This window comes from Halichoerus grypus, chromosome 11 (assembly GCF_964656455.1).
Source record: "Halichoerus grypus chromosome 11, mHalGry1.hap1.1, whole genome shotgun sequence".
NCBI lineage: Eukaryota > Metazoa > Chordata > Mammalia > Carnivora > Phocidae > Halichoerus > Halichoerus grypus.
Window position 1 is genome coordinate 42797799 of NC_135722.1, and position 14888 is coordinate 42812686.

At 37.3% G+C, this 14888-nt stretch overlaps 1 protein-coding gene across 2 annotated transcripts in view; it reads left to right on the forward strand.

Moving 5' to 3' along the window:
- The first annotated feature begins 536 nt into the window (after positions 1 to 536).
- The window catches only part of BTBD10 (BTB domain containing 10), a 74370-nt gene continuing 60018 nt past the window's right edge, over positions 537 to 14888 (forward strand). The window contains exon 1 of one of the 2 annotated variants that reach the window (XM_036087903.2): positions 537 to 734. The gene's annotated coding sequence lies outside the window, so the exon portion shown is untranslated. The remainder of the gene's footprint in view (positions 735 to 14888) is intronic. The other variant, XM_036087904.2, reaches the window with a different exon arrangement.

Genomic DNA, 14888 nt, shown 5'->3' on the forward strand with positions numbered 1-14888 from the left:
GACCCAGGTTCCTCTCGACGTGGGCTAGGCGGCCCAACTGCTGGAGTTTCAGCTGGCACCCCGGTTCCCGCCAAGCCAGCTTTTAAAAACAAACAGCCGCGGACACCCGGCCTCCGGACGACTGCCTTTCACGGATCCAGGTGGGTTAATACCCGCCAGCTGAGCCCGCAGTGGCGATTTCGGAGTTTGCTCAATTGAGGGAAACCTTTTCCCTGAGCACTCAGGGTCCCAGAGCTATTTCTCTAACTCTGGGCTGGAGACGCTGTCCGTTTTTTTCTAACGGTGACAGGAAGTCGAAGGAAAAACGTGGGACTCAAAGGTTTGAGGGTAACTCTGCTCGCAGCCACTCAGACTTCAGGATCGCCTTCAACCCCAGGCTAACGTCTGTGGGAGTAGGCGCCCGGCACTCTGAGACTCGAACCCCCAGGCACAAAGCCCACCCCAAGCTGCCGCTCCCTCAATTGCCCACACCCTTAGCGCCCCGCCCACTCCCGGGCGTCTAGCCGCCATTCTCGCGAGAATACGGCTAGCCTCGCCTCTTCGGACTCCGGGCTCTCGCGAGAAGAAGCTTAAGAGCCGGCCTGTAACCTGCCCGGGCGGCTCTGCCAGCCGCAGCCGCTTGAGTGGGCGCCGCCGCAGACACCTCCGGAGGGATCCAATTGAGGAGGAAGCGGAGGTGTCCCTTGCCCCCGCCTTTGCCTAGGCCCTCCGTGGACACTCAAGAGGGACTGCAGGTTCGAGGGTGACTGGTCTCAGCTAGGGAACTCGGTGGGGGCGGCGCCGGAGGCTGGGCTTGGCTGGGCGAAGGAGGAAGGGGGCGGAGGGCGAATCTGGGCTTGAGCGCCGGGCTGCTGTGGTGGTGGTCTGGGCGGACGTCCCAGACCCTGCTAGGAGACGGTGGGTGGGGTTCTGGGCTCCGGCAGCCGGCACCCGATTCGGAGAGGCAGGGGTGGGACTTGGGTTTTCTGGATGCTGTTTTTGGGTTGGGAGTCCCGAGGCCTTTCCTCGGGGATGAAGGCGATACCCTCCTCATCCCTCCTTCCCAGGGCTGAGCTACCCCGTGCCCCGCCCCTTTTTCTGTCACCGCTGGGCTAACGTAGCGACATCCTCAGGAGGGCGCATCACAATAGGGGATAGAGTAGCAGGTAGTCTCCCTTTGGGTGAAGAGGAGTGAGACTCCAGTCATGTGCTGCGTGGTTTTATGCTGTAACAGTATCACGTATGGTAAAGCTTTGTTTTCCCAAAACCTGCACAGAAAAGCTGCCTGTTTTTTTCTTCTTCAGATGCAAATCCCCTAACACCCTTTTTCTTCGTTAACGGGGTGCGGGGAGACGAGACATCATTTGGTAATTTGTTAGTGTGGGGGCAAGGAGACCATCCTTGGGTCTCGTAGGTTTCGTACAGTAGTTGTCAGTATTTAGAGCCCATGATGAAAGTCACTAATCCACACTTGCTAAAGCTAGAGCCTCACTTACTTGTCTCTTGGTGCACTTAGCATATAAAAATTAATTTAAAATTTCTTAATCTTTAAGAGTCTTCATGCTTTTTGTTTAAATTAATCTCAGTGAAACAACCCAGTATATTGATTTTATTTGGACAATTAGGCATTCCCCACTCCCCCCACACAAATTTAACCAAGAATTTTTAGAAAGGGGATTAAAGATAAATTTTGAATGAAATAGACTGTAGAGATTGGAATAAGAGGTCTAATGGAGAATGCAACCATAAGGACCAAAAAAAAGTTTCTGTACTGGAGACACGGTCCAGGACTGAAGTCCAAGCCTTGAAAAATTAGGACTGCAGTTGTCATTTGAATGTAAAGTGGAAAGCGGTAGAAAATACTTGGGAAAGGACTTGATGGTGATTAAGACCTAAAAAGTGCATGAGAATTATTTTTGAAGGTGTAAATATGTTTTATAAATTTCCCAAAATTTCTCAGAGTTTGACCTATCTACTACTGTTATATATAAAGAGAAAGTTAAGAGGGGAGAATCTGAAGCATGGAGTGTGGTAAGGAACCATGGAGTTAACATAGTGCTCAGTCAGGAAGGTTTTTAGTGTCTCAGTGTTTTTCAGTTTTTTTCACCTTTTTTTTTCCTCACTCCCAGAAAAGCTTTCAGATTGGCTTTTTACCTTTATGTCACCCTTCACCAGTCTGAATTTTTTTCTTTCTTACCCTTTCTTCTAAGCCTTGTGAAAAATTTTTATTATTGAGTTGCAAACCAGCAAGATCTGCTTTGTGGTTTTTTACGTTTAGGTGACGTGGTGAAGTGTGAGAGTGAGCTGGAAAATATGCACCTTTCATAGGAATATGTTATGAATAGCAAATTCACATGCCTTCAGGTACTAGGCAGATGAAAATGAGTGAACTGCACTAGAGAGTTTATGCTTTATCTTAGAGGGACATCCGGTTATCACGTCCACCTGATTAGTGCCATACATGAATGTGGGCCTAGTTTTCAGCCTTCTTCCTTTTTTTTTTTTTTAAGTCATGGTTCCTTGGCTAAATTTTCAGCCTTCTTAATAGAACACAGGAAATCTAGATTTTTACTTGTAGTCTCTTGATTGTTAAAAATATTTTTTTTTTATTTTTATTTTTTTTTTTATTTGAGAGAGAGAGTGAGAGAGAGAGAGAGCACAAGAGGGGGGAGTGGGAGAGGGAGAAGCAGACTCCCTGCCGAGCAGGGAGCCCGATGCGGGACTCGATCCTGGGACTCCAGGATCATGACCTGAGCCGAAGGCAGTCGCTTAACCAACTGAGCCACCCAGGCGCCCTTGATTGTTAAAAATATTGACAACTACTTAAAACAATTAAAAATAACTTAATGTGGCCCAACCAAACCCAAGTCTATCAGTAGTTGTATCTTGCTTTCCAGTTTTGGACCTCTGTTACAGGTCAGAATGAATAAATTTTACAACTAAAAAAAAAAAAGATTTAAAGCAAATATGCCAATTAGTTTGGAATTTCAAACCTAGGAGGATTTGAGAAAAATGTCAAATTGAAAACAGTAGATAAGTTTAATAGCCAAATTTAACAGTCTTGAAGTATAGTATGGCAAATGGAATTGGTACTTTTTTAATGTTTTAACTATGGAAACAACCAAAGAAGAAACTTCTCAGTATTTATGGTTTAATAACTAAGGGTTCTGAGCAAAGCTAATTTATAGGTATCTTGTAAGGAAATTGATTCACCAAGAGGCCCCTTACTGTACTTGCAATTCATACGTGAAATTAAATTCAGGAGATCCTCTATAAGTCATCTGTAGTTTTGAATGTTTATTGGTTGCTCTGCCATCCCACATTGTCTTCCCAGTCATTGACTTTTACTGGAAGCAATATTAGTTTCTTGGGTTCTGTTCCTGGCAGATGGGGTGAGGGGAAGGTGTATAGAGATAGAAAGAAATGGGATGGGGAGAGTGTGATGTGAAGACTCATGTTCCTCTTCTTTACATTGTACATTAAAAAATTGATTTGAGTTAACTAGTTTTTCTTGTAAGAATAGTTATTTGGACTAAACACAGTGCATTACACATAGAGCTTAGTGATATTTGTAGAATTGAATCCCGTGGATTAAAGCACATTTACCCATTAGTGGGAAATACTTTAATCACATAATCTGATTCATATTTAGTTGGACTGAGGGGAATGGAAGTTTAGAGGTCAGACCAAGAAAGAAGTGGACCTTAGGCATATTGAAGGCAAGGTGGGGGAGTCTTTGCAGGGGATGAGGGTGAGAGAGGAGGCTAGGTGAGGGAGAGAGTTTTGAAAAGGAAGATAAAATGGTGAAGTACCCTTTCATGTACTGTGCAATTTTACAAAGAGCTCTACCTTTTACAGCTAAATTTACCATAACTCATACAAAGACTACAGAAAATATTGGTTTTTCATGAGGACCTCATGGGTAGTTTGCAGACTTGATTTTCTTCCTTTTAACCCAGTCTTCTCCGGTCAAACTAGTCTATTATCTCTTCATCCAATCCCTCCTCCTCTCTATAGTATAGGAAGTGAAACAGGAGATATGAATTATGTTTGTGAGGTGTTGCTGTTTGAGAGTTTTAAAATGATTCTGAAGAATCTGTTGTATACTTGTGGAGATTATGTTTGTTGAAGGGGGAAACATCATTTTTCCATCCCCATGTTTCTACCATGACTTGTAAAGTTACTCTTTGAAGTAGCCCCTCCCCCCCCCCTTTTTTTACCCCCAAGTGCCTTCCCAAGAAAGCATTAGGTGAAGTGAGAAGGGATTGAGTGTGTTTTTGCTCAGTGCTTTCTGGTTCTGTTTTTGGAACTCCAAGTTCTTAGGATATACATTTTCTATTTGTATGGTAGATTTATCTGAGCAGGCTGGGCCCTATGAGGGAAAAGGAAATGGAATATCTACAAATCTAAGTAAGTTTAATTTACGTTTGAAGTAATAGGAAGCTTTTTTGGCCACTGGTTTTAGCTGTATTTTTATCTTTATTTGTTTGACTCCTGTGTTTTGTTTCTTTGCTTGGTTATGAACCCACAGTAAGGAGGAGATACTTATAGGTGTTCATTAATGGAGGAAGAATTATTTAAGATTTTTTTTTTCTTCTTTTGGATAGAATGTTTGCTAGGGTTCAAGCTGATGTTACATTTCTCCTCCTATGGCTTGCTCTGGTTTACTTTGGCATCCTTGAAACACACGTCTTGCTAAGCAGGTAGCAATCTAGAGCACAGAGATGGAAGGCAATCAGAATTCAGAGATCCTCCCTGGGAGAGGTTTAAGAGGTTAGTAGATGTTAGTCGTAGGTGATGGCAATACAATGAGCTGAGTACTAGAAACAGCATGGACTTGATCATAAAAGAAGAAAGATTTTATGTGGAATACGTGACCTTATGTAGATTGCTAAAGATCAGTAAGATGCTAAAAGATATCTTTGCCTGTCAAAGCATCTTTCTGTGCTCTTAATTACTAGTTTATATTTTTCTGTTTGAAAATGTAAAATATCGGCACTTATTTTTGTCTTTATAGTTGAAATGAATTATTTATTAATATTTTTGGTCACAAATTGAAATTAACATTTAGTATTTGGATAGGGATGAGTCTCATAGTGAATCACTGAAGTACTTGATTAGAAAGTATAAATAACACTTTTCTGAGGTCATTTTAAATTGTAAACGTACTTCTCTGCTTGTAATACCCTATTTGGGATCATTTAGATCTGGATTTAAAGCCAAATGTTAGCTCTGTGAGGTTACTTAACCTCTATGAACCTTTGTTTTCTTACATGAAAAATGGAGAGAGAGCACAATTGTCATGAGTTTGAGAGTGAAATAAAATAAAATATGTAAAAGTGCTATGTAAATAGTAAAGTGAATATCACTTATTAGCACTTTGTTCTGTGTTTATGCTCAGAAAATAGCCAATGATCTTGAAACACACCCATCAGATAAATTTACTTTTACATCCCGCTATCTCTTTTGGAGGGAAACAAGTTCAAATGGCTACTTACAGCCTTGCCATATGACACTTCCACTAGGAATTAGAAATGTTTTTTTCTTTTTCTTTATTCTAGTCAACATTGAACAATAGAAAGCTCTTTTTCTTGCTTTTCATGTTGGCATCCATTGACTGATAGCTGGTATTCTATGTAATTTGAATGCCAGGTAGAATAGTAGCAAAAAGGGAAGGGAGAATACATTGGAGAGATGGTTTCGCATTTTAAAAATCGTTATTGGGATACTGTTATTTACTTCTAAATATAAAATTATTTTTATTTGGATTGTTTCCCTTTTGTTTCTTTGACTGTTACTGTTATAGCAGGTGCGTAGGAAATTATCCTATGTTTACTATTTGTAGATTACATTAAATCTCACCTTAAAAATAAGTTTTAAAGTTCACATACCTCAGAATGTGAATCTGAGATTTCAGGTGCAAAATTATGCAACAAAATATTTTTATAATTTTCTTATTCTTGAGTGGTCATACAAATAGTGCTGTATTATTTTAAAGGTAATTATTTCATTCAGGGCAGTGTGCTTTATGGAATGCAAGATTGAATTTGATTTTTCTCACATCTAGAGAGCAAACACAATCTGCTCTGTCCTTTTGGTTCCTCATTTGTTAGAGTTTTCTTAAAGAAGTTCCTATAAAAATAATGCAATATATGTTAAGAAAAAAAAAAAGAAGAAGAAGATAGCAGGAGGGGAAGAATGAAGGGGGAAATCGGAGGGGGAGACGAACCATGAGAGACGATGGACTCTGAAAAACAAACTGAGGGTTCTAGAGGGGAGGGGGGTGGGAGGATGGGTTAGCCTGGTGATGGGTATTAAAGAGGGCATGTTCTGCATGGAGCACTGGGTGTTGTGCACAAACAATCAATCATGGAACACTACATCAAAAACTAATGATGTAATGTATGGTGATTAACATAACAATAAAAAAATTTTTTAAAAAGTTCCTGTAAGATGGTAACTGTGGGGCACTATTGTTTCCTTCTTACTGAGTATTCCAAATTGCCTGAGTTTCTTTTTTGAAAAAGAATGTCAAGTTATTAGAAAGTAGTGGAATTATAAAACCATAATACACAAAGTACTTTAAATCATTAATACTCTAATTTTTGGAAGAGCAGATTAAACCCTCTTACCTGATTTTGATAGAAGTTACTGGCTGGTAGTAGGGAAGCTGAAAATAGAATATAGATCTGCAGGTCTCCTGATTCTGAGTGGTTTATTTCAGTTATCTCCCTAATGGGCTGTATGTATTTCTGGGAGTGTATGGAAAACTTATTTGTTGTGCCATTTGAAGGAATAAATAGAACTTCCATTTATATATATTTAAAATAATACCTTTTTCATTACCATTTTTTTGTTTATGTAGTATATATCTTACTGGTAAGACAGTATATATACATTATTTATATTCATGTGTATATATATATATATGCAACTGTTAATTGAACTCAAAACATTAAGGGAGAAAGTCATATTTTAGAAGAAAAGTGTTGTGACATCTTTGATCATTGCTTTCATTTATCATTCATCAATCAGTGAATGATATTATTTAACAGCAGTCTTAAATACTTGTTGGTTTTGAAATTGTAAGAATACTTTGAAAATTACTTCTAAAAATATATTTTTTGGAGTAATTTCTTTCTGACTATAAAAGTATAATGCATTGCATGCAATTTGGGACATTAAGCAAAGAGCAAGGAAGAAAAAAATGACACTGTAATCCTATGGCCCAATGATAATTGCTTCCATTCCCCCCCCCCCAAAATTGGGATCATTCTGTATTGTAGTGACTTCAAATTTTTATTTTGAGAAAGTAAAAGAAAATTTGAATGATAGAACAGATACATAGATTTAAAAATTAACATTTCTTTACTCTTTTCACTCCCCTTCTATCATCAGAAATGCTTTGATGAACATATTTTTTAGGATAAGTTAAAAATAGGGGTTCTTGTGCCAAAATGTATGATACCCTGCAAGTTTTACAATTTATATTCCCACGAACTTGAGTAGTCATTTTCTCTATACTTTAGCCATCTCTGGTTGTCATTAAAACCAACCAATCAACAAACCTTTGACACTTTGATAGGTTAAACATCTCAGATTTAACTTGGGTTTCTTATATTACTACTGAGGTTGAATATTTCTGCTTTTCACCTTTTTTGGCCACTCATATTTTTTTTTTTAATAAATTGCTAGTTCATGAACTTTGCCCATAGTGTTGAGGTATTTTAATATGGATATATAAATATTCTTATATATTTAAGATTTTAATTCTTTATTTTGTATTGTAAAACTTCTTATAGGTTTTCATTTCTATTTTATTTATTTGAATTTTTATGTGGTCTAACCTAATGCTTCTTGAAGCCTGTGTACAGTCCTAATTCTGATCTCTAATGAAGTTTTCACCAGTTTTTGTTGAGAATGTTAGCATAAATTGGCTGGCAGCACATTCCTGTTTCTCAGACTAGCAGTCTATCTTGATGGTGTTTTTCTTTGATTTGAGGCTTAGAAATTCCTTCCTTATTCTGAGAGTCAGATAATTATTCACTTATATTTTCTCCCTGATTTTTTTTTTATGGTTTTATGTTGTACTGTGAAGTTTTTAATGTGGAATTTGGGAGAGATAAAACATGAAGAAGGAAAGGATCTTCTCAAATAATTTTTTTAGAACCTATCTAACCTTGAATCTGTCTATAACCCAGCTATCTTTCTCTTAGTGATTTGAAATGCTACCACTAACTTTTATTTTCTGGGTATAGCATTTTGATGGGTTATATATTAAATTTGAGAGACTGTATAGTATGGTGGAAAAAACACTGATTTTGACTACAGAGATGTGTATCTATGTCTTGGTTTATTTATTCGCTATATGACGTTAGGTAAATAACATAATCCCTTTAAGTCTAAGCCAATTTCTCAATTTTTTAAAAAGACATCTCTTGTGTCTTAGAGGATTGATATGTGGATTAGCATAGATAATATATATGAAAATCCAACTTTTTATCCAAGGTTCCCTGAATTAGGTGCATCTAGAAGACCCTGTGCCTCAATCCTACTTGAAAAATCTCACTAGATATTTTGCTAGAGTTCACTTAATGCTGAAACATATTTAATCTACCACCGGTCTGGTAAACTTCCCCAAGGAGGATGGCTTTGCCTTTTTCTTTCAAGAACCCATTTTGATATGTCTTGGTTATTACTTACTATTCTAGATGGAGGTATTTAATAAGAGGTGAATGAATTTGAGTGACATGGCAATTCTTTTTATTGCTACTAATTATAATGGACATCTACCATTTATTTAAATAAAGCCAAAGAAACATTAAATGGTGCATTTTAGAACATGGTAGTAGTAGGCCTTTTAATTATTTATTTAGAATATATAAATACATGGTTCAAATATCAAAACTATATAAAAAGAATACTCAAAAGTTTTGCTTACATCTGTATTGGTTTCACCCCATTCCCTGTAGATAACCATTTCTATTAGTGTCTTGGTTATCCTTCTAGAATTATTCTTGCAAAAATAAACAAATATATTTGTATTTATGTGTGTATATATATTTATATTTATTTATTCACAAAAGGTAACAAACCGTGTACTACTTATTCTTCACTCGTTTTTTTTCCCCCACTTAACAATATATCTTGGATATTAATCCATAATAGCACATGGGAATCTCCCGTATTTGTTTTGTTTTGTTTTTTTAGAGATAGCGTGCACCAGTGAGGGGGGAGGGCCCCGGCAGTGGGAGAGGGAGAGAGAAAGAATCTTAAGCAGGCTTCACGCCCAGCTAGGAGCCTGAAGCAGGGCTCACTTTCATGACCCTGAGACCATGACCTGAGCCAAGATTAAGAGCCAGATGCTTAACAGACTGAGCCACTCAGGTGCCTCTCCCTTATTCTTTTTTATTTTTATTTATTTTTTTAAATTTTTTTATTTTTTAAAGATTTTATTTATTTATTTGACAGAGAGAGACACAGCGAGAGAGGGAACACAAGCAGGGGGAGTGGGAGAGGGAGAAGCAGGGAGCCCGATGCGGGGCTTGATCCCAGGACCCTGGGATCATGACCTGAGCTGAAGGCAGACACTTAACGACTGAGCCACCCAGGCGCCCCCCCCTTATTCTTTTTTATATATGTTTAGTATTTCATTGTGTAGATGTACCACATTTTATTCATTTAGCCTTTGCGGATGCACATTCAGACTGTTTTTAGTCTTTTGCCATTACAAATAAGGCCACAGTGAATATATTTTGAATATTTTGATTAGTATTTATGGAGTTGTATCTTCAGGATAGATTCTTACAAGTGGGGCTGGTAAACATTTGTATAATTTAGATATTACAAAATTACTCCCCATGGGGGTTATATCATTGTTTTTCATTAGCAGTGTATGAGAATGCAGAGAATATCTGGTTCTCCCCAATGGTCAAAATTGGAAGCGTTATCTTGCATTTCTTTTATGAGTTAGGTTGAACATTCATAGATTTAAGGCCATTTGCCTTTATTTTTCTGAGAATTTCCCACGTCTTTTGTGAATCCTCTATTTTGGAGAGGGGAGCTTATGTTTTTTTTTTTTTTCTCTGTCTTTTTAAAGAGTTCTTTATATAGTAAAAAGTAAGTTTTGTTATTTCTGCTGTTTTTTGCAATATTGTATGATTTCAACTTTTACATTTAGATAGCTGATTTTTTTGGAGTTTATCCTAGTATTTGTGAGGTGTGGATTCAGTTTTATGTTTTCACAAATGTTTGTTTATCCATTTGTCCCGATACCACTTATTAGTGTCTGTCTTTTCCTCAGGTGATTCGAGAAACTACTTCTTTATCATATATCAAATTTTCTTATGTTTTAGGGATTTATTTATGAACCTTCTCTTCTCTTCTCTTGGTTTGTCTATTCATATACAAGTACAACCAACTTTTAGTTTTTGAAATAAGCCTTAATGATCTCTGAATATAAGAAAATAATTTTTATTTTATTAAAGTTGAACACTACCTGTAATATTAGACACAAAGATAAATAGTGTGTGTGTATGTGTGTGCAGGTATTTTGTCTCAAGGCAAATTTTAGATTCCTTAATCTAATAAAAGATTCCATTTAGAGGAAAATAACTTTTTTGGCAGGGGGAGGCGCTGATATTCAGCTTCCAACTGTGCTGGCATATATGGTAGTTAACTAGCTACATACTGCTCTTTAAATTTAGATTAATTAAAATGGAAAATTAAAAATTTCCTCAGTTGTACATTCTAAGTGCTTAGTAACCACATATGGCTAATGGCTACTTTTCAGACAGTGCAAAAATAAAACATTTTCATTATAACGCAAAGTTCTGTTGGATAGCACTGTAGTCTAGAACTTGAATCATACTTAGGGTCTTTTCTGGCCTATTGAATTGATGGCAGATAAGCAAGCAAAAATCTGAAAGGAATAGAAGGTTATGGGAATAATGAACAGGGCAAAATGGAACAGCATAATAAAGGTTATATAAAGAAAATATGTAACTTATTTTAAAAGCCTCACAGAGTAAAAAAGAAGAAAACACTGTTTAAAATTCTGTTTAAGGGGCGCCTGGGTGGCTCAGTCTGTTAAGCGTCTGCCTTCGGCTCAGGTCATGATCCCAGGGTCCTGGAATCAAGCCCCGCATCGCATTGGGCTCCCTGCTCAGCGGGAAGCCTGCTTCTCCCTCTCCCACTCCCCCTGCTTGTGTTCCCTCTCTCTCTGTGTCTCTCTCTGTCAAATAAATAAATAAAATCTTTAAAAATAAAATAAAATAAAATTCTGTTTAAGGGGTAATGGAGGAAAAAAGAAAACATTGTTTAAGAGTCTGACTTTGTTTAAAGGATGCTGGTTCTTAGGAGTTGAATGTAATCTCCTTTGTTTTAGGCACTTCATCAACTTATTGGACATTTGCCTTATATTAAATTTTATCTCAAGGTGATTTGTTTCAATTAAGATGCTTCCAGTTTTGAAGGCAAAATTTGGTCATAGAAGAAAAGGAAAAAGGAATGTACGCACAGAAAACAAAACTTAAGATTTTTTTTAGAATATAAAAAAATCGTGTCTTTTAGTGAGTTTTAAGAATTTAATACTGTAAACAGCATCTAATTCTTTACAGTGCTATCCATGTAATGCAGGTAATTAGAAAATGGGTAACATATGGAAAGATTTTCAAACATTTATTGATCTGTTTAAGATAGGATAAAACAAAAAAATGAAACATTTCTTGAAGTGTTAATGCCTTGAATAAGAAGTCAGCAAAATTTGAATAGAAATTCTATAAAGTTATCTCAGAGATTTTATCTCCGGGTCACCTCTGGAAGATCAAGGGCTGAATATGAGTTGACTTTGGAAGTCAGATTTTGGTGGGATTAGATAAGGAAGCCCTTTAAGGAAAGACAAAGTTCCCTACTTTTAATGGGAGTTCCATGCAATTTTATTAAATCTGTGAGTATCTCTAGCAGTTAGCAAAATGCCTGAAGAGGTGCTAAGTACTTAATGAATAGATTTTTTTTTTTTTTTAAGATTTTATTTGTTTATTTGACAGAGAGAGAGAGGCGGCGAGAGAGGGAACACAAGCAGGGGGAGTGGGAGAGGGAGAAGCAGGCTTCCTGCGGAGCAGGGAGCCTAATGCGGGTTCGATCCCAGGACCCAGGGATCATGACCTGAGCCGAAGGCAGACGCTTAAGGACTGAGCCACAGAAGCGCCCCATTAATGAATAGATTTTGAATGAAAACATAAATCAATTAAATTTGATATCATGGAACTAGTTAGACAAAATTTAGTCACATATAATCTAGTATAAAAATATCCTGAATAAAGTTCTCAACTTTATTTACTTGCCTTACTTTTACCTCAGCCAATCAGAAAAGGACAAGCCTTGACACTTGAAAGGCTTCTGTGAAATTGATAGGCAGCTTTGAGGAATATCTTGGGGAAACTTACGGGTCATTTGATAATATTATTTAAAATGTTTTCAAGGATGTTTCTTACACTTTCCCTCCTTTAACCCAACTTTCTTAGTGTATATTTCCTAAGAGCAAGTATTGGCATTTGAAATTGAATTGTTATAATTTTTGCACATTTGAGGGTGGGATTCACATGATTGATGCTGTTTACCATAATTGAAACATGGATATAATTATATACTATTCTTTTTTAAGACAAGCAACTAAGTTAAAGACTGTCCAAAAATCTTCATAATTTGTATTTTCACTCTACTAGTAGATTGTGTTAAATGTCCTTCAGTTTCTTTCATCTTCATTTAATTGAAACACTTTGTAAAAGCTTATATACAAGTTGTACTAAGCTGTGGGAACACAAATATGAATTTGTTCTTGTCCTCAAGGATCTTACAGTTTAATGGGAGACATGTAGCAGAAACATCTACATAATGATGGGGTTTAGGACATGCTACCTGAAAATATGGCACCTTGGCATATTGAATACTTTAAGCTGAAGGAATTTGAGAAAACAGCATGGACAGGATGGACTTTCTGACCTGCCCCCGAAGCAGGTCAGAAAACCCTTATGAGAGGTGTCCTCCCTTTACCCTGGGGAAAGGAGCATCCTTAGTTCTGAAGATGAAGAGACAGGAATCTGAGGAACAGGCCTTGCTAGTAAGTTTCCCTCAGTTTGCTACACTTAGCTCATACTCTGTCCTGTTACATCTTTCCATGGCTTTCTACTCTTCATCAAATAAAAACAAAAAAGAACACTCAGATTTAATCATTTCTTCAGGTTTTCCTTTCCTTATGAAGGCTCCCATGTCATATAAAACTTATATTAAATAAGTTGTATGCCTTTCTTCTGTTAATCTGTCTTTTGTTACAAAGGTCCCAGTTGAAAACGTAGAAGGGTAGAGGAAAAACATATTTTTCCTCTTGTACAGTATGTATTGACCATATTTAAGCAGTAAGAAACCAAAAACAAAACTACACTTAAGCAGTAAAATTAAACAGGGAAGAAATTTCTATAACAGTGCTTCCTCCAAATACTTTATTGTAGATTCCCCCCTCCATATTATCATTATGCAAACAGCATGTGTTATATTCAAATAGTGTAAGGAATACAATGAAAAGTCTCTCATTCCAGTCTTTCTGCAGAGGCAACTGGTCTTAAGTTTTATGTGGTATTTATAGCCATTTTAAAAACATGCACACATGGGTGATCACACATGGGTGATTATTTATTTTTAAAGTAAGCTCTATGCCCAACATGGGGTTGAACTCACAGCCTCAAAATCAAGAGTTGTATGCTCTACTGACTGAGCCAGCCAGGTGTCCTGTTTGTGTATATATTTTTAAAAAATATTGAAATACATAATGCACATTTGTACCTTGCTTTTTAGTGTAACAATATATCTTGGAATATTTTCCTTATTAGTGTATGTACTATCTGTTTATCTCATTTTTACTGGTTTCATGATATTGTGCAGATTTTTAACCAATTTTATTAAGATTTATTTATTTATTTTTTTTTTGAGAGAGAGAGTGTGAGGAGGGGCAGATGGAGAGAATCTTCAAGCAGACTCCCCTCTGAGTGTGGGGCTCAATCTCCCCACCCATGAGATCATGACCTGAGCCAAAACCAAGAGTTGGACACTTAACTGACTGAGCCACCCAGGCACCCCTAACCAATTGTTTCTGATGAATATTTAGATTGATTCTAGGTTTTTGCTGTGACAAATCTGTGAAGTCAAGGAGAGAAAAGAGATGTATGCATCTTGTGTGTATGTGTGTGTTAGTATAGTAGTGTGTATAATTAGAACAAGGGCTGAGCAGAATCTTAAGGTATTAGTGTAATACATAGATAGAATGTATTGGACAATATGGCAGACAGACTCTAAGGTGGTTCCTATCATCCCTGCCTGCTGGTGTTCATGCCTTTGTGTAACCCCCTGCCGCAGAGCATGAGCAGAATTTGTGATTTTCTTTTTTTAAGAATTTATTTATATATTTGTTTGTTTATTTCGGGGGGAGAGAGAGCGAGAGATAGAGAGCGAGAGATTGAGAGAGAGAGAGAGTGCACAAGCAGGGGGAGGGAGAGAGAGAAACAGACTCCCTGCTGAGCAAGGAGCCCAATGCGGGACTCGATGAGCCGAAGGCAGATGCTTAACTGACTGAGCCACCCAGGCGTCCCATGATTTCCTTTTAACCAAAAGAATATATTAAAGGTAATGAGATGCTCCCTAATTACATTGCATAAAACTCCATTTTGCTAGCTTGTTTGCTATCTCTCCATCATTAGTTTTGAATCCTACAACCATGAGGAAATGAATTGTTACAATCTCAGTAAGCTTGGAAGTGCATCTTTCTCTAGTTGAGCCTCCATATGAAGATCTAGTCATGGTTGACACCTTCATTGTGGCCTTGCAGAGGACCAAGCTAAACTATGCCAGATTCCTGA